Source organism: Tachysurus fulvidraco, chromosome 14 (genome assembly GCF_022655615.1).
Source record: "Tachysurus fulvidraco isolate hzauxx_2018 chromosome 14, HZAU_PFXX_2.0, whole genome shotgun sequence".
Lineage (NCBI taxonomy): Eukaryota > Metazoa > Chordata > Actinopteri > Siluriformes > Bagridae > Tachysurus > Tachysurus fulvidraco.
In genome coordinates this window covers 15,745,600-15,764,215 of record NC_062531.1, presented here as the reverse complement: position 1 = coordinate 15,764,215, position 18,616 = coordinate 15,745,600, and positions in this window count along the sequence as shown.

The window sequence follows — 18,616 nt, the reverse complement described above, 5'->3', positions numbered from 1 at the left end:
TAGTATTTCTGTCTTATCGGAGTTTAACAATAGAAAGTTGCAGCTCATCCAGTCTTTTATCTCTCTAAGGCATTGAGTTAAATTGGACACTGTGGCTATTTCATCTGGTTTTGATGAGATATATAACTGTGTGTCATCAGCATAACAATGGAAACTAATCCCATGTCTTCTAATAATGTTCCCTAATGGAAGCATGTATATAGAGAAAAGCAGAGGTCCTAGAACTGATCCTTGAGGGACCCCATAATTAACTGGTAATAAACTGGAGGATTCACCATTTAATTCTACAAAATGGTATCGCTCTGACAGGTAGGATCTAAACCAACTTAAAGCCTGACCATGAATACCTGTGTAATTTTGTAAGCGATCTAGAAGAATGTTGTAGTCTATAGTGTCAAATGCAGCACTAAGGTCAAGTAGAACTAATAGTGACATACAGTCTTGGTCCGAAGCTAAGAACAAGTCGTTTGTAACTTTAACAAGTGCAGTTTCTGTGCTATGATGGGGCCTGAAACCTGACTGAAACTCTTCAAGGATGTCGCTCTCCTGTAAGAAGGAGCTCAGTTGAACAGACACAACCTTTTCAAGTATTTTAGACATAAACGGAAGGTGTGAGATAGGTCTGTAATTTGATAGTTCGTTAGGATCTAAGTTAGGTTTTTTGATGAGTGGCCTAATAACTGCCAACTTAGAAGACTTCGGACGTAGCCTGAAGATAACGAGGAGTTAATGATATTAAGAAGAGGCTCACCATCTTTATGTAACACTTTTTTCAGTAGTTTAGTTGGGATGGGGTCTAGTGGACATGTTGCTGATTTAGCTGTAGTAATAGGTTTATCTAACTCTTCCTGTCCTGTACTTGTAAAGCTGTGTAAAGCCTTAGGTGAGATTGTGTCACTGGTTGCTCTCATATGTTGAGCGTCACCTATTTTATTCCTGATACTTTCGAATCTCATAAAGTCCTCACTACTGAAAGGTGATGGAATAGTGTGTTCAGATTTCTGTTTTTTTGTTAAACTAGCCACTGTGCTAAATAAAAACCTGGGATTGTTCTGGTTATTTTCTATGAGTTTGCTCAGGTGCTCAGCCCTAGCAGCTTTTAGAGCCTGTCTGTAGCTGGACATACTGTCCTTATACGCAATTCTAATTTATTTTTTCTCCATTTCCGTTCGAGGTTACGGGTCTCCCTCTTGAGGGTGTGAGTATGACTATTATACCATGGTGCAAGTGTTTTATCTCTAACCTTCTGTAATCTGACTGGGGAAACAGTGTCTAATGTGCTAGTGAATATAGCATCTATGCTGTTAGTCATTACATCTAGGTTGTTTGAGTTTAAGGGTACAGTAAGAAGTCCAGACAGATCAGGCAGGTTGTTTGTGAATCTGTCTTTGGTGGTCGGAATAATGGTTCTACCGAGTCGTGGTGAGACATAGTTAGTCTGTTCTATAGGTAGTGTGTACATTATGAGGTAATGGTCTGTAATGTCATCACTTTGAGGTATGATATCTATATCAGTGACATCTATTATGTGTGATATTATTAAATCTAGTGTGCGGTTACGTCGATGAGTTGCACTAGTGATGTTTTGTTTGAGCCCAAGTGAGTTTAGAAAGTCCATAAATGTGAGTCCTAAAGCGTTGTTTGTGTTGTCAACATGAATGTTAAAGTCTCCTACAATTAATGCTTTGTCAAAGTTAACCAATAGGTCTGAGAGAAAATCTGGGAATTCTCTAAGGAAAACTGTGTAGGGTTCTGGGGGTCTGTACACGGTCACTAGAGCAAGAGACATCAGGGATTTCTTCGTGTGCATGTGCGATAGTGTAACATTAAGGACGAGCACTTCAAAAGAACTAAATCTATGCTGTGTTCTCTGGGTAACAGTGAGGTAATCACTAAGGATAGTGGCGACACCACCTCCACGACCAGTCAGACGAGGCTCGTGCTTATAGATATATCCTGATGGTGTAGACTCGTTTAGATTGATGTATTCATTTGGTTTAATCCAAGTTTCGGTGAGGCAGAGTGCAGTAAGGCTATTATCTGAGATCATTTCATTTACAATAAGTGCTTTGGGTGCAAGCGATCTAATGTTCAGAAGTCCAAACCTTAAGAACTGTTTTTGTTTGTTTCTTTGGCATTTTTCTGGTCTAATTACAGTAAGATTATTTCGAACTTCTCATGTATTTACTTTTTGATCTCACTGCTCGGGGAACAGACACAGTTTCTATAGGGTGAGCTATGTGTGCATTTTTTGTGTGAAAACATTCCAATTATCGATAAAGAGTAGTTTCTGAGCCTGACACCATGACTGTAACCATTCATTTAAAGCAAAAAGTCTACTGAACCTTTCAATTCCTCGCTGGTACGTTGGAAGCGGTCCAGACACGATGATCCTCGTCATGGGCGCTGTGCAGTGAACCGTCTCCACCAGGGTGTTGAAGTCCCTCTTCAGGATCTCCGACTGCCTCAGGCTGGTGTCGTTCGAGCCGACATGAAGAACCACAGCTCTGGTGTTTCTGCTCACGACTCTAGGTACCTGTGCAGAGACATCAAGAACACGAGCACCAGGCAAGCAGTGAGTGTGAGCCTTACCTTTAGCCACCGTAGCACTGACATGGCGGACGATGGAGTCTCCGATGATCACATTGTCGCAGTCCATCTCGCGAAGGGGGGCGAAGCGGTTCCGGGTGGGGATCTCGAAGACCGGCCGGGGACCGGCACGCGTTCTCCGCTGCTGCAACCATGCCCTGGTGCCGGAGTGAACAGCTCCTGGGCAGGCCACTTCATGGGTGTGTTTGGCCTGGACAGAGAAACACGCGGGGTAGAGGTGGAGGGAGTGGTAATTTCATCCCGGGAGTTTACCTGAGACAGGTGAGCGACTGACCGGGGAGCTTCCAGCGCGGCTTTCCGCTCCCGCAGCTCGGCCTGCTTCACCTGTAGTTTGCGGATCTGCTTCTCCACAGCATGCAGCTCCAGTTCTACCGTGTGCAGCTCCAATGCGTCCTCACCTGCGCTCAAAGGCAGAGACGTAACCGACATGATGTTACAGAGCAAGTACAGCAGATTGTACTAGCGGTAGCCGAGCTAACAAGCTAGTTGTGCCAGCCGGCTAGAAGCAGACTATTTAACCTATTTATTTATTTATTGTATATCATTTGCTTCTAAAAGACGAGAAAGGACGTGGAGGAGAGCAGGGTGGGAGCGAGCCACTCGACTGAGCAGCTCAACTCCCTGCCTCTCACTCCAGTCTGCGAAATGAAAATGTGGAAGATGCGAGAGCTTGTACTAGTGGTAGCCGAGCTAACAGGCTAGTTATGCTAGCTGGCTAAAAGCTGATGCTGCGGGACAAGTAAATACGATGTCAAGAATTGTGTAAATAGGTTAAAGTGTAAACTCAAGATAACTCGGAATTGAATAAAAAATACTCAGCCAGGCATATAAATTGGAAGATGTGACAGCTTCCTGTGTGCTGCTTCCTGTGTGCTGCTTTACTAAGCTAAACTTACAAAGTGTGTATAACTTGATTCAGATAAAAGAGGTGAATGAATGGAAGACTTCTGTCCACACCACTAGGTATGTTATGTATACCAAGTAATGTTGTATGGATTATCTAACTCTCCGGCTGTTTTTTAATCATTCATGAATGAGATATTCAGAGATTTGCTTAACTCCTGTATTATTTCAATTCAATTTATTTGTGTAGCGCTTTTAACAATTTCCCATTGTCTCAAAGCAGCTCATCTATCTACATCTATGATAACCTTATATGAGCCAAGACTTTCCTTCCCCATGTCGACCATATCAGAACAGTGCTAAAATGATTACTGCAGTTCCAGCTTGTGGCCAATGCAAAAAAATGTGAATTCTATAAAGAATCTGTCATCAGTGACAGACAAATGGATATGGATGCCTGTAAGGGTAATGCATTAACAGACTTTGCAGGTTAGTTTCAAGAACTTACAATGGTTCTTTGGGTTTGCGAATTTCTATAGAAGCTTCATTCGGGACATCAGCATGGTTGCTGCACCACTCACAACATTAAGGGCCAAAGCAAAGAAGCTTCACTGGACTGAGTCTGCCTTAAGAGGCTTTGAGGAACTAAAATGGAGATTCACTTCAGCCCCCATTTTGCACCACCTTAACAAGAGCCTCCCTTTTGTGCCAAGTAGTGTGCTCTAATAGAACAATGGAAACCCAGGCAAATTGTTCCACTGCATATATTTTACCAGGAAACACCCCAGCTGAATGTGGGTATGATGTGGGTAACAGGGAATTAAGGTCCATCAATAAGGCACTGGAGGAGTCCATCTTGTTACAGATCACAAGGCCCTTGAATACATGAACGGTGCCCTGGCTAGCTCAGTGATGCTATTCTTTACTAGTTTCAATTTGTGGTCACTTATCATCCAGGCACTAAGAATAGCAAAGCCGGTGCCCACTCCCGTCACCATGACCGCCGCATCCATTAGAGCCCTGTGGTGGAAATTTTTACTCGTGGTGTTTGTTAGGCCTTGTCCCATGCTTCTACGCTTTTCATGACTGCTAGTTATTGTGACTAGAAAATGTCATTGCCAGTGGTTGTTTTCTTAGATTATGACAAGGGCACAGGGGACTGGAGATGAGATGTCGGGAATAAGGCATAAACACCTTCGAGTAGACCTTCTAGTAGCCTTCGGGAGGTCCAGATTAGCTTGGTCTGAAGATGAGCAGGCGATGCATTTAAGCCAATGATTGATGATGATTTGCTTTTACATGTCTTCTTTGTTTGAATCCTGTCTATAAAATCTTGATGTAATCAATGATCTGGGCCCCCGGCCTTATGCTATACACAGAGTGTTGGGTCCTGCTGCGCAGCTGGACACAATAAATTGTGAAACCTTTTTACTCTTGCCCGTGCCTAACAGTGTGATACTTTGTAATTTAAATCTCTCAAACCAAAAAAGCTTTCACAACAGTCCATCATCCCATTTGTAGTTATTGTCTTCCCTATCTAGAAGGATTTAAGAGAGAAGATTCAACAGGCCCAGGCCTAGAAGGAAACTCCCCAAGATACCCTCCAACTAAGCTGTGAAGTCCAAAACCGGTACTGGTGGCCCTTTCTGTCTGCTGATATCCAGGAATACATCGAATCCTGCCCCACCTGCACCCAATTCAGAATGAGTTGAACGAGCTCCACCACAGCCTACTGGATCTACTTCCAATATCTTGATTCCCCTGGTCCCACATTGCAATACACTTAATTTCAGACCTTTCAAACTCCCAAGGCCAGACTGCTAAACTTGTGGCAGTGGACCACTTCTCCAAGGCTTCCCACAGAAATGGAAACAGCTAAGGTATTAAAGGACCATGTTTTTTTGTAAATATGGCTTGCCTAAGGACATTGTGTAAGACCTTGGGATCCAGTTCACATTAAGGGTCTGGTGAGTCTTCTGTGAGAACCTGTAGGGTATCATAGTAGGGAACAGCAATGAATTTTACAAAACAAATCCTATTTTGTATTTTTACTTCCAAAATGTCATGTTTTATTCAATAAGCTACTTGAGGATTTGTTTTAATTTATTTTGCTTAAATACATAAGAAAATTTAAATGAAACTGCCCAATTCATTTTTACTTAGTGTTTTTTCATCTAATGAATGCAAAAAAATTACAATCGCAAGTAATACTTACTCCACAAAGCCAGGCAATCTTTGCACAGGTGCTCTTTGTCCCGAAGTGCAGAAGAAAGCAACAGAAATTTTTCTCTGAAAATAAAGTGATTTTTAAAAGGTAAGTTATGAAATATTAGTTTATTGGTCGATTTAGTTACATTTGCAGAAAAGCTTAGTGCTTTTAAGCTGTCTGCAGTCCTGGTGGTTAAATAGTTAATGCTTTAACTGTTAATATAATGTTAGTTTGCTAAAGAGACGATTTGCACAAACGCGGTTATTAGCAAACGGCATCTGTGTCAAAAAACTCTTGTGTCAAAACTGTCTTGTACTTTACATCTAATCTAGGGAAAAGTTGAAGGTATAGTGAACTTTAAGATGAACTTTGCAAAGAGTGGCTTGACAAATGGTAATAAATGTGACACTAATCCATTAATCTACATTGCTTGGACTTATTGAGAAAATTGATAAGCATTTGATGCTTAATATCGAGTTAATTATACTCCCCATTGGACCTATACAATTTTCTAGTACTGCATTTTTTTCAGGCAGCCTTATCTCTGTCAGATAGATGACTGCAAACATTTATTGTTGATACATTTATGGATGCAGTTGTTCCAAAATGAATTAATTGGTCAAATTTAAAATGAATAAGGTCAGTATATTTATTCAAATTTGTTAAAAAAAAATCTACAGTGGTGTGAAAGTGTTTGCCCCTTCCTGATTTTAATTTTTTTTTTTGCATGTTTGTCACACTTTAATGTTTTTTAAGATCATCAAACAAATTTAAATAAAAATCTCATCCAAAATGTCAAAAAAGACCCCACAGCAACATCCAAAGAACTGCATGCCTCACTTGCCTCAGTTAAGGACAGTGTTCATGACAGCATCATAAGAAAGAGACTGGGCAAAAATGGCTTGGAGTTCCAAGATGAAAACCGGGGCTGAGCAAAAAGAACATATCAGTTTTTCCAGAAAAAAATTTGATAATCCATCCGGCCTTGATGCCCGATGATGCCTGAGATAGGCACAGGCTCCCCGTGACCCGAGAAGTTTGGATAAGCGGTAGAAAATGAGTGAGAGTGAGAATTTGATAATCCCCAAGACTTTTGGGAATATACTCTGTGAATTGACGAGACAAAAATGTAACTTTTTGGATGTGTGTCCCATTACATCTGGCATAAAAGTAATACAGCATTTCAGAAAAAGAACATCATACCAACAGTAAAATATGGTGGTGTGATGGTCTGGGACTATTTTGTTGATTCAGGACCTGGAAGACTTGCTGTGACTTGGAACCATGAATTCTGCTGTCTACCAAAAAAATCCCTAAGGACAATGTGCAGCCATCTTTTCGTGACTTCAAGCTGAAGCGAACTTGGGTTTTGCAGCAGGACAATGACCCAAAACACACCAGCAAGTCCACCTCTGAATGGCTGAAGAAAAACAAAATGAAGACTTTGGAGTGGCCTAGTCAAAGTCCTGACCTGAATCCTATTGAGATGCTGTTGCATGACCTTAAAAAGGCAGTTCATGCTCGAAAAACCTTCCAATGTGGGTGAATTACAACAGTTCTGAAAAGCTGAGTGGACCAAAATTCCTCCACAGCCCTGTAACAGACTCATTGTAAGTTTTCACAAACGCTTGATTGCAGTTCTTGTTGCCCAACCAGTTATTAGGTTTAGGGGCAAGCACTTTTTCACACAGGGCCATTGTTTTCCCTTAATAATAAAAACTACATGTTCTGTTTATTTGTGTTATCTTGACTAATATTTAAATTTGTTTGATAATCTGAAACATTTAAAGTGTGACAAACGGCCAAAACAAAAAAAGAAAATCAGGAAGGGGCAAACACATTTTTACACCACTGTAATTTCTACAACAGTTTGTAGATAAGTGGAATTAAGTTTGTAGTTGAGTGATTTGAAATGAAATGAAATGTGGCCTGCTGAGGTTATAACTCAAAAGGAAACATCTTCAGTAACCAGCGAGGCTGCATGAATACACACAAACATCTGGGGTACAAAATGGAGAGATGAAACACTAGAATTTGCCTCTTCACTGTGTAGACATTGCACTGTATGGAAGACACCTTTTGCTGCAGCAAAATGAACGCTTTTACCACCAACTCTGATTCTAAGTGTATTTTATACATCTAGGTCAACACTACCACCACAGTGCACACCAGTTGATGAGGAAAAAGAGAAAAATGTTAGGTATGCACAAAGTGCAGGCAGGGACTCTGGCAAGACTAGCTAAGATAGCATAACTAAAAAGGAAAGTATGAAAGTGACACAGACATAATGGCTTCCAGCGACATAAATCGTCTGACCACTCCGCAGTCAGCACCATGAGAAACTTGTGAGAGTGGTAAAGTGACAACATCCAAACATCCCAGTTCATAAAACACTCTATGCCCATGAACCATCCAGATCTGCTCCTTTACATAAGAAAAGCTATTCATAATAAAGCTAGACTAAACTAGCTGCTGCCTACTACTTGAGGTACTACCAAATAGCCTGCACATTTAGATTGAAGTAGGCATGACAGATAAAAAAAACAAACGTTCCCTCAGGTACGGTGACATGAGACTATTAAGTGCTTTATTGGACAGTAATATAATTTTATCTATGAGAAATATGACAATGCAACCAGAATAAGATATTAGAAATGTGTTCATATCTTCTGCTTCTAGTTAGGACTCTAGCTGCTGTGTTCTGGGCTAACTGAATGCATAAGGTATGAACACATCACTCCTATCTGTGTTTTGGATTAACTGGAGCTTTACAATAGTCAAACTTAGAGGTAATAAAAGCATGAACTAGTGCTACTGTATCATGTAGTGACATCATATTTCTATGATGATATCACTACCCTCGTGATATTATCTACATGACCTGTTTAGAAGTGTTTCAGGGTGTCAGGGAGTATGCTGTCCGTGGGGATTGTGGCTGTGTAGCAATCCTTGTAGCCAGTGAGAGTCCTCATCCCTTTGGGAAACGCATCTGGACTTGTTGCTGGTAAAGTGTTTCTCTATGTGTTGCTTGCACTATCTATTTGTAGCAGCAATGACTTCTTCATGAATTATTGCAATGGAAAAATGTATCATATTAGGCAGAAAATGCAGACCATTAATTTCATTAAAACATTTGATAGATAATGCTGTAGATATTATTACTATTTCTGATTAGCACTGTTTTACTTCCCTTTGAGAGACTCAATTTCACTGATTCATCTGCATACTGGATCCCTTACCACACGTTACTTTAAACAGAAATTACCAGTAGCTACCAAACCACTTATTGTTTTTCCTTCTTTCAGCTACTCCCTGTTCGGGGTCACCACAATGAAACATGTGGTCTGCATAGATTTGATATGTTTTATGCTGGATGCCTTTAGTGTTATTTTTTATTTCATCATGTGTAAAAGACCTTGGTGTGATTATTTGATCTCATCTTTCATGTAAAGCTCACATGATCAATATCACTAGGGTAGACTACTTTCATCTCAGAAATATTGCTAAGATAAAATATATGATGTCTCTACATGATGCAGAAAAACTAGTTCATGCCTTTGTTACCTATCTAGATGTTCTAGTGGGAGCATAAACAAGCTCCAGTTAGTCTAGCTGCTAGAGTCTTAACTAGATCTAGAAGATATGAACACATCACTCCTATCCTTTACACACTGTATTGATTCTTAGTCAAATTTTGCATTGATTATAAAATACTATTTCTCTCCTATAAAGCACTGAATTGTCTTGTGTCACAGTACATGAGTAATAACACATTTATTTAGTCTAGCTTTTTTTTAATGTAAAGGAGCAGATCTGGATAGTTCATAAGCATAAAGTGTTTTGTGAACTGAGATTTTTGGATGCTGTCACCTTACCACCATCGCAAGTCGCTCAGGTTTGTTTATGGCCCTGGAAACCCCTACAGTATGTCTATATGGAAGCCCTCATGTCAGCCCTCATTGTCCATCACATGATTACAATCATAACCTAATATTTGTTTTTCTCTCTCTCTCACTGTCGAGCTATACATGCCAAATTGAACTGTAAGGATGTAATGAGGAGTCATGAGATTGGTGAACCATTTGCAGCGTATTTATTGGAAACTCACAACAAACAAGCAGGGTTGGCAACAGGAAACACAATGTCAGAGGGCAGGCAAAAATCAGACACGAAATGAACGGCAAACAGGTCAGGGCAGGCAGCAAACAATCGGAAACCATAATATGGAAAACAAGATCAAAACCGGAACTGAAACACACTAGGAAACGCTCAGACTGAATGCAACGCAATTCGAGACTTCGCACTGGGGTAAAGTTCAAGTTCAGCTTATATAGCGTGGGAAATAGGAAACAGCTGGTGGTGTAATTATGACAGGAGCAGTGGTTTGTGGGAGAAGAAGTGGCCCCCTCGGCATCTGGAGTCTAGTAGCTCCCGGACCTGCTACACCTCGGTGCTGTCGATCAGGTGCGGTCGCGGTTCTGGTGGCTCGGTGGTGCCTCTGGGGTTTCTTGCCGGCCGGTTCGTGGGATTCAGTAGTGATGCGTGGAAGGTGGGTGAGATGCGATAGGTGGGAGGTAGCACCAGACGGTACGATACGGGGTTTATTTGTTTGATGATGCGGAACGGCTCGCAGGCAGAGACGGATGTCACGGGTGGAAAGCCAGACCCATTGACCGGGTTGAGAGTTCGGATGCTCTCGGCGATGTCTGTTGGCCTGCTTTCTTTGTCTGCGCACGGCTCTCTGTAGCTGCCGGTGTGCCTCGCTCCATGTCGCCTCACTACGGTGAAACCAGTTGTTGACGGCCGGTAAGTCAGAGGGCATGTCGGACCACGGAAATAGCGGAGGCTGGAAGCCCAGGAGGCACTGGAACGGTGTCAGACCGGTGGCGGGTTTGCGCATATTCTGCCCACATCAAGTATCTGCTCCAGTCGGCCCTATTATTCTGAAAGTACGAGTGGAGGAAGCGGATGAGTTCCTGGTTTAACCGCTCCATCTGTCCATTGGCCTGAGGGTGGTACCCCAAGGTGAGGCTGACATTGACGTTCAGTTTCTTGAAGAAGGCTGCCCAGACCAGCGATGTGAATTGTGGTCCCCGATCCGAGACGATATCTTCTGGCAGGCTGTAGAACCGAAACACGTGATCGCACAGGGCTTTGGCTGTCTCGAATGCCGTGGGGAGTTTTGACAGGGGCACCAGGCGGCAGGCTTTAGAGAATCGGTCTATGACGGTGAGTATGACGGTGTTGCCGTTCGACCGGGGGAGATTGGTCACAAAGTCGAGCATCGGTAGTGGTAGCAGCAAGCCCACGGGGAGCTGGTGAGAGGCTTTGGAGGTGTTTGGAGGTAGCAGCTTCGGACACACGCTCGCCCGTCCGCAGACAAGGACGGCCACCAGAACAGGTTTTGGGCTAAGTGGATCGTGCCCATGATGCCGGGGTGGCTGGAGCTAGGACTGGCATGCAGAAGCTCCAGAAGGGCAGTGCGCAGGTTCTCGGGCACATAGGTTCGCGAAGGAGGGCAGTCTGTGGGTGGCTCTAGTTTTACTGAAGGCCTCCGTGAGGTCTCCATGAGTAATAACACATTTATTTAGTCTAGCTTTTTTTAATGTAAAGGAGCAGATCTGGATAGTTCATGAGCATAAAGTGTTTTTTGAACTGAGATTTTTGGATGCTTCTCTGTGTTGTCGGCTGGGAGGCGGCGCAGTTAATCCCACTCAACTACAAACTGTTGTAGAAAAGACACTATTTACATTTACATTATTTTCTGTTCATTGTCACTCAGATGAGAATGGGTGCCCCTTCTGAGCCTGGTTCCCCTCAAGGTTTTTTCCTCAAATACTCTCAGAGAGTTTTTCCTTGTCACCATTACCTCTGGCTTGCTCATTAGGGATAGATGTTAGTGATAAATAGTAACTTAACATTTAACTTTAAATTTTAACATGTTTATACTGTTTCTATATGTATGTAAAGTTGCTTTGAGTGTGATTTGTTGAAAGTGCTATACAAATATATTTCATTAAATTGAATATGATGCCAAAACCTGCTAAATAATTTAAATGCTAAGATGTGCTAAACATTGTGTTCCTGTAATACCAGTAAGAAAATATTTCGGGAAAAAATACATGTACCAAGGACAGGCAAGGAGGGATACAAAAGGGCAGGTTTACACAGGGCAACACATTAGGGATAACAAGAAACAGGTGACAACAGATGGGAAAAAACATGCCTGTCAGCATCCCTTCTGGTGCTCTACAAGGGACTTGTCCTAGTAGCTTTATTTTATTTTTTTATTTTTATTCAAATGAAATTATCTTTTGCAAAATGGTCAGTATAGCCCTCCTCAACCTACATCTTTTGATTCTGATACTAAAATCACAGGAGAGAAAAGAGCATCAGGAAAAAAATTGTTTGGCTCCAATTTGGCTCTTATTTGTCTTTTCAGAATGACCAGAGACTTATTGTTTGTTTGTTATGGCCTGGTTTTCAAAGACCTTGAGAAATGCCCAGTGAAGTGGACTTTTAAAACAACGGTGCTCCTCATAGAGCCTCAGCAGAGTCTATCCCAGCACCAAACTGGATGACCACTTTCATTTTGCTTCCGCTCAGATGACTGACAGATGAATTCCCAGGCACAAACCCATAGGGCTTTGATTATGTGTGTGTGTGTGTGTGTGTGTGTGTGTGTGTGTGTGTGTGTGTGTGTGTGTGTGTGTGTGTGTGTGTAGACATGGGCATGTTTATATATCTTGGTGGAACAAAATATCCCCGCAAGGATAGAAATCTCTAACCCAAGCTTATTGCTACTTGTTGCCAAGCTTTTCTTTAAAAAATCCAAATAACCCCAAACTTTCCTTGAGCTTAAGGTTAGGTATAGGTGTATAATAAATTACATTAATTAGCTGCATCAAGAATTATGTCAACAGAAGGTCCCCACAAGGACAGCAAGACAAGTATGTGTGTGTATGTTTGCTTTTTCAAAGACAGACTGCAGCTGCAGCAGGGCCATTGTTAGCCCTACACAATTGTAAGAGGATCGGGAGCAAGGCAAGTGTACTCACTGTCACCAAGTGCGGAGTGGAGAAAAGAAAAAGGATTCACAAGAGCTTGAATTTGATGGCTAATATGAAACAGAGAAGAAGAGAAACTTTCTCACTAACTTGAACACACACACACACACACACACACACAGAACTGTTACACAGTTCTCACCCTACCTTTACGATCCAGTTTAGCTATCCATGAAATGCAGAAATTTGTGAACTGTAAAAGTTCTATGCATTTTCCCATTTAATTAGTTTATATATCTGTGATACTGTCACGAAATAGTGAATTTAAACATATTGCTAAATTGATTACAAAAAATATATGAATTAGATAACAGAATAATTCATTAATTAATTGTTTTAAATTAATTTGTTCAATGATTAATGCAAGTAATTAATGACTTAATTAATTAGGGCAAACAATGTCATGGTCCTCAATTTTACTCTCCACATTTTCAGCAACTCTGTAGAAAATTACAAAATGTTTCAGTCAAGTATTATGAGTTTCTCTTACTATTTGCTTTGCCATTATTTTATCTAGTATGCAATCCTTATATGTCATTTAAAACTTGCATGGCAATGCCTCATTTGCGCTGTCTTGATTTGTTTACGGTATGTGGTCCCTTAGGTGGTACATTTGCACAAAATGTTCCTCCTGAAGCAAATGCATGTGCCAAGGATCAGCCACAGCTTAATAGCCGAGCAACATGGTATGCCCTTTAAAAGCATGCCTACAAGAAAGTTCAAGTGTCAGTAGTTTGTATAAACTGATTTATAATGGTGAGGCATGCTTTTATTAAGTACTGAAGTTGACAAATTACTTGCTGCTCATTTATACAATCAAGCAGCACAGATCTGACATGTAAGACAAATGGCTGGAAAAGAGAGTATAACCTTTGCAGTTGCCATGTGGCTTTTGCTCCAAACATGCAGAATTGCAATCCTTTTGGGCTGTTTTACTTGGCTTTGTGTTGTATAAGATGTACATTAGAATAATGCAAGACAAAAATAAATAATTAAAATAAATATGCATGTTTTTTTTTTACACAGACAATAATATTATGGTTCTTCATATCTTAAAATGATATTTGATCATTTTAGGGTACTTTGCTGCAATAAACCAGTATTCCATGGGATTTCTACACTCATCCACCACAGTGGATTTACAATTTCTGTACATGTTGCATGTGACTATTTGTTAATTAATTTCTTTTTATAGCATCTACAAACACAACAATAAATATAAAAAAGAAGTAATAACAACAACAGACCAAAACTGTTGAGATGACTTAGTCAGCTCTGTCACTAGAAAATAAACAATTTGTAACAAACTGGTCTCAAGAGAAGTCTGAGGATGAATAGGTATGAAGTCTTCACAATGACCTACTGAAAACTGTGAGAATATATTGTATAAGTTTTGTGCCTGTCTTGGCGTTTAAATTATACGGTTTAATTTTCTCTTTTTCCTAAATATTTTGTGCTCTCACTTTAATTTATTTTTTTTAATTTATACTTTCATATCACAGATAATTTTATTTTTAATTATTATTCAGGAGATACATTTTGTTTCCTGTCTCCAAAGAACTTTCTTTCCGATTAAAGAAAATTAGACCTGCACCGTGGTATAATAGTCACACCCTCAAGAGAGAAACCCATAACCTCAAGCGAAAGTGGATAAAAACTAAAATAGAGGTTTTTAGAATTGCGTTCCTAGCTTCGGACCAAGACTGTATGTCCCTATTAGTTCTACTTGACCTTAGTGCTGCACTCGACACTATAGATCACAACATTCTCCTAGATTGCTTACAAAATTACACTGGTATTCATGGACAGGCTTTAAGTTGGTTTAGATCCTACCTGTCTGATCGATACCATTTTGTAGAATTAAATGGTGAATTCCCCAGTTTATTGCCAGTTAATTATGGGGTCCCTCAAGGATCAGTCCTAGGACCTCCTAGGTTTTTTCGACATACATGCTTCCATTAGAGAACATTATTAGAAGTCATGGGATTAATTTCCACTGTTATACTGATGATACACCATTATTTATCTCATCAAAAACAGATGAAATAGCTAAATTGTCCAAATTAACTCAGTACATTAGAGAGATAAAAGATTGGATGAGTTGTAATTTTCTGTTGTTAAACTCCGATAAGACAGAAATAATACTTTTCGGTCCAAAAACCAGTACACAGTACACAGTACAGTACTTCCATTTAGAGGGATGTACTGTTACTAGTAGCTCAACAGTGAAAGACCTGGGACTTGTATTAGACAGCAACTTGTCTTTTGAAAATTAGATCACCCATACTACAAAAACAGCCTTCTTCCACCTTAGAAATATTGCCAAGCTGAGAAACATCCTGTCTCTAGCATTCATGACCTCTAGACTGGACTATTGTAATGCAATACTAGGTGTTAGTCCAAAATTCAGCTGACAGAGTTCTCACCAGGACAAGAAAGTATGATCATATAACCCCAATTTTATCATCTCTACACCGACTACCTGTTAAGTTTAGAATTGATTACAAACTGCTGCTACTTACATACAAGGGTCTTAATGGTTTAGCTCCCATGTATCTAACTAGATTTCTAGCACATTACAATCCTTCACGCTCTCTGAGATCACAAAACTCAGGACTTCTGGTAGTTCCAAGAATATCTGTCTACTAAAGTTGGTAGAGCATTTTCGTATTTAGCTCCCAAACTTTGGAATACTTTTCCAGTTTAAATGTAGATTAAAAACTCATCTCTTTAGTCAGGTGTACACATAATACATCCCATAATATTGTGCACTATTACATCAGACTTGCACATTTTATGAACAGAAGATATGTTAATCCCTCTCCACTGCTTCAATCTCTCTACCCATCCCGAGGCATCCAGTAATTGCACCAGCTCCGAACGTCTTCCAGGCGATGAAGATTTTGGATCTCCCCGGAGATGAGGGCAACTCTGTGAGAAGCCTGAGGCATCTAGAGATCTACCAGCTCCAGTTGGACTCTGCGATACTATAGAGGAGATGTGAACTCCATGTGCATCCATTCAACATTTGTATGACTGTATATTTATAATCACACACTCCAGTGCCACCCATATGAGGATGGGTTCCCCTTTGAGTCTGGTTTCTCTCAAGGTTTCTTCATTTATCATCTAAGTGAGTTTTTCCATGCCACTGCTGCCTTGTAGTCACCACAGACTTGCTCATTGGGGGATAAATACATACACATTGTGAACTCACTCTCAGTCACTCATTTTCTACCGCTTATCCGAACTACCTCTGGTCACGGGGAGCCCGTGCCTATCTCAGGCGTCATCGGGCATCAAGGCAGGATACACCCTGGACGGAGTGCCAACCCATCGCAGGGCACACACACACACACTCTCATTCACTCATGCAATCACACACTACGTACAATTTTCCAGAGATGCCAATCAACCTACCATGCATGTCTTTGGACTGGGGGAGGAAACCAGAGTACCCGGAGGAAACCCCCGAGGCACGGGGAGAACATGCAAAACGCGCACACACAAGGCAGAGGCGGGAATCCAGCAACACTGGTTATGTGTATTACAGGAACCAGGACACTAGACATAGCAGATAATCTTAGGGTTCTAGGCAAGCATAGGTTCTCAAAGGTAATTCTGTGTAGAAGCTAACGATATATACCTTCATCAGTCAGAGGTTAAAATAAGAATAATATTGTAGAGGAGTGTAACATAGCTAAGACAATGTCTGATGCGGTAATATGCTCTGGCCCCATCCCAATGCAACATGGCATTGTAGCTTACAGCGGGTTAGGGTAATTAAACTGCTGGATGTCCAAGTGCAAAAACAATGTGAGCTTCATAGAAAATTTTAACACTTTTGAGGGTAAGAATGGCCTATTAGGACAGGACAGTGAACAGCCCACTCAGGAAGATGCTTGTTTCATTTCTTGCAGTATAGCACATAGTATTAAAACAGGCCTAGTTAATCTGTGACAACATTAAAGAAAATAAAATTATATATATTATTTCTGGGAGATTTATAAAAATCAAAGCGATAAGAAAAAATAAGAGTTGCAATTCAAAATGTGAAATTGCCATAAAAAAAGTACGATTTACTTTTTTGATACAGTTTTTCCAAAAAACATCATATAATGTTTTCATATAATGATAAACTTTATGTTTTAACTTTGGCCTTTTTCTGTGGTTGGCACAAAAACTGCAAGCTTTTCAAATGGCAGTGTAATCCAAGTAGTAAGATAGTTCCACAGCCATTGCTGATAGTGATAGTGAGAAGTGTGAATCATCATGGAGCCTAGGTGTGGTCTAGAGGGAGAATTCTGAGAAATCATGAAATCTAGGCACAGGAGAAGAGGATAGACAGGAGGGTATTAAATTATGCAAGACTTAAATGAGTCTAATATAAGAATAGACTTGACAGAAACAAGGACAGGCATGACACAGGTAACTGCAAGCACTAAGAATAGTTTAACCATATGTGACCATTTAAGGCACTAAGAGTAGCTAGTATATACTGTACAGGGTTTGAAAAAGTGTTTTCCCCTTTCCTGATTTAAAAAAAAACACAACTGTACATAGACAGATGCAGAGCAGAATCAGAAAATGAGAAAATTGAAGAAATTAAAAGAAAACCATAAAAGGAATAAAAAATAAGGTGCAAGCTGAAAACAGAAATTAGGACGAGCTAGGGAGGAGGAGGGAGTAGATTAAATTTAGAAATAATGGAAATTGGCAAGACCTAAAGGTGCCAGAGCATAAATAGATGTGGCCTGACTGAGATATTCCGCACTCACACCATGCCTGGATGTTTGGATTGTTTGTTGACTGTGCTGCTGAAGACATTTTTTTAAGAGATTATATTTGAGGATTTTTGTTTGACTGCAATGAAGTTGGGACTTTGCTGATCTCATCAAAGCTTGTAGATTAAAATTTTCTTTTATTCTTTTCTGAATTTGGTTGATCAACTAAGGAACTATTGGTAATTGGCAGATCTTGGAAACCACCCTGTTGATGTGTCGCCTCAGAGAAGGACTCTGAGTTCTGACATCTGAGCTAAATGCACAACAGGCTGGCCAGAAAAACCACCAGGCCACCAGGAAATGTCCAGTGGCCAGTCTGCCCTTGCTAGCTGCAATGAGTTATTACCCAGGGTTCACAATATAGAGACTGTTTCCTAAGCTAAACAAAAAATTATAAACAAATTTATAATCTTTTTACCATAAAAACAGATTATAGTGAATGCACATCCAGCACCTTTGATCTGAAGCTAGGACTGTAAGATACAAGATCTCTTGCATCTAAAGCATGTATTCTTAATGAAATGATTATTTATAAGACGTTTAGTGTTCTATGCTTAACAGAACCGTAAATTTACCAAATGAGCTAACCAAATGAAGCTGCTCCACCCACTTATATTTATATACAGAAACCACACCTAACAAGCAGGGGAGGAGGTGACAGTTATTCATGATAATAAGGTAGGCACCATGTAACAATGTAGACATAAGTTCAACTCATTTGAAGTTTTTAATTTTAATATAACATATGTAGCCACAAAAAAGGTAAACTGAGTAAATTCCTTTCATTGTTATTCACATACATCCAGGCCAAACTGAATTTGTCTGTGAAATTTCAGATTTAAATTCAAAACTAGCATTTTATATTACTTTATATCACTTTACATTCATTTTGCCAAGTTATAACATGACAGATAACAACAGTTATGAACAAGATGGCAGCGCGTACACATCGCGAGGCTCAGCGTCTCTCCAGATTTGCTGTATTTGTGCTTATTTATGCACTATTCTTCTGCATACTTGCGCAATTTTGGCATGAGAGCATATCATTCGGCAGACAGTCACTTTTAGATATTGGTCACATCTGCACACTCTGTTTCGGACTG